At 39.1% G+C, this 2,138-nt stretch overlaps 1 protein-coding gene across 1 annotated transcript in view; it reads left to right on the forward strand.

The window, feature by feature from the left end:
- The first annotated feature begins 1,443 nt into the window (after nt 1–1,443).
- The window catches only part of syne3 (spectrin repeat containing, nuclear envelope family member 3), a 43,271-nt gene continuing 42,576 nt past the window's right edge, over nt 1,444–2,138 (forward strand). Inside the window, exon 1 of the mRNA XM_032499810.1 lies at nt 1,444–1,766. The gene's annotated coding sequence lies outside the window, so the exon portion shown is untranslated. The remainder of the gene's footprint in view (nt 1,767–2,138) is intronic.

The raw sequence follows: 2,138 nt of genomic DNA on the forward strand, positions 1-2,138 counted from the left end.
TGCAACCTTTAGAGAACATTGACCTAACATTATCCTAATGTTGCAACCTTTAGAGAACGGTTCCCTAACGTTATCCTAACTACATAAGTATTTCTTTACTACCAATAGGAACAGACCTCTGAGACGCAGCTCGCAGTTTGAATCAGTGACGTATGAGGCTCTGAGTCAGCAGCTGTCATTCTTCTGGCTCAATCTGCGCTGGTGATAAGTTCACGTGCTGCAGGAAAACTCTGAAATAAACCATGAAGGGAACTTATGAGTTTAAAGACAACTGTCAGAAATACTGAAACACAGTTTTAGTTGAAATTAGAATTAAAAAGATGAAAAATAGCTGTTATGCCTGCTTCTGATACATAAATGTTCAATGAAAACCATTGTGTTTGAAGTTTACCTGCTATTATGTCTATGTTGGGAGCTCTTTCTTCCCATTTCACTGTTAATTTGCAAGTTTACAAATGACATAACAAGAATTAATATGTCCACAATTAAAGGACATGTCTGTATTTAAGCAGAGAGCTAAGATGTAAAATAACAAACATTTACAATTTATGTTAAAAGCCCATGGATAGCTGGTTGCTCTCCAAACCTGAAGGCATCACTTGGTTTCCTGCAGAACTTTCCCTATTTGACATAGGCCTAGATATTTAGTATAAGAAACACATAGTAACTAAAATTGCAGTTCCCTGTGAAATTATACACAATTCCTAACCTATAACAAATTGTATCAGTATGCCTAAATGTAAAAAGAGAAAACTTTTATATTCTTCAAATTTGTTTGCACCTTTTATATTACTGCTGTTGCTGCAGTTTATTTTGGGAGGAAGCTTATTCGATGTATATAATTTACTTTAGTAAACTATTGTGCATGTTAGGGACATTATTTAAGGGGAATATATCCATCTATCCAGAAAAACTAACATGAAAATCATAACCCCTTTCTAGAAATGGATAAAACCTAATAAAATTAAGTTTCCGAAATCCCCTTACTATTGGAAAATACAATACCTTAGTGCAGCCCACGATGTCCCTCCCTCACCTTTGTGTCATTCTTTAAGAAAGCGCCACTATGCACATGTGTTTAGTAATGTACGAAGGTTGCATTTGTGGTTTAATCTCGGGTCGTGTAGTTTACAAGGAGTCATTAAAGGCAGCATGAAAAGCTGTTGACTCCAGCCAGCCCCCAGTGCCCTCGGCTCTACTTCCTGCCTGCCATAACTTCACTGTACGTAACACAGCGGGACAGTTTCACGCTAGCTGCTGCTCACACCTGATGAACGCAAAACCCGTAAGTGTTTCTCTTATAAAGCCTCCTCTGACCAATATAGCTTTACCGTTGTTCAGCTAGCTTAATGACAATATGCCAACCTCCATCTACAAACGTGGGAACTCATTGGAGTTTCTCGTGCTTGACGTTACGTCGGGTTAACGTCAACGTTTCTGCACTTCAATGAGCTGCGGAGATAGGTTTGTTGCCATGGATATTGGCGGTACAACGTTGAATCTTGAGTCTAGCGTTAGGTACGTTAGCATAGCATGTAGGTCATTAATACCAGACTGAAGTGTTAACTTGGCTTTGTAACGTTAAATATATTCTACATAACTGCAGTTAGTATGACAAGCAAATAGTGAATGGTACCGCCTGGATTAAGGTTAGTACGTGTTAATGCGAGTTTACTGCGCGAGCTGTCAAAGTAAGGGAGGAGGGGCTCTAAACAGACTGCAGCGGGCGGCGGCTGCTGTTTAACCCAAAAGTTACTACACTCATGGTAAGCCGTTTTAACTTTTAATTAAACAGTTTTACTCTGTTTCCCAATACATAGTTAAGTCCGCAATATGTGTATTGAGTTTGTTAAAACTCTATAGAAAGAGAAATAAAGTGGAACAGTGACAGAGTGCAGGTAAGCTTTGTTACAGGTGCAATGTTAGCCACTAAGCTAACCCGGGTCATTTCCATTACAGAGTGTCTTAATATGTCGTTGTCCCCTCAAACTAATGTAACTATAAAAAACAGACACAAATGAGAAAATTATAGCTTGTTTTCCAATACTACTGAAAATGCAATCAGCTGTGAAATTGGTGTGGCAGTAGGTAGCTGGAGAGGTGCCGGTTTACCTCCTGGGCACTGCCAAGGTGCTCTT

Source organism: Etheostoma spectabile, chromosome 20 (assembly GCF_008692095.1).
Source record: "Etheostoma spectabile isolate EspeVRDwgs_2016 chromosome 20, UIUC_Espe_1.0, whole genome shotgun sequence".
Taxonomy (NCBI): domain Eukaryota; kingdom Metazoa; phylum Chordata; class Actinopteri; order Perciformes; family Percidae; genus Etheostoma; species Etheostoma spectabile.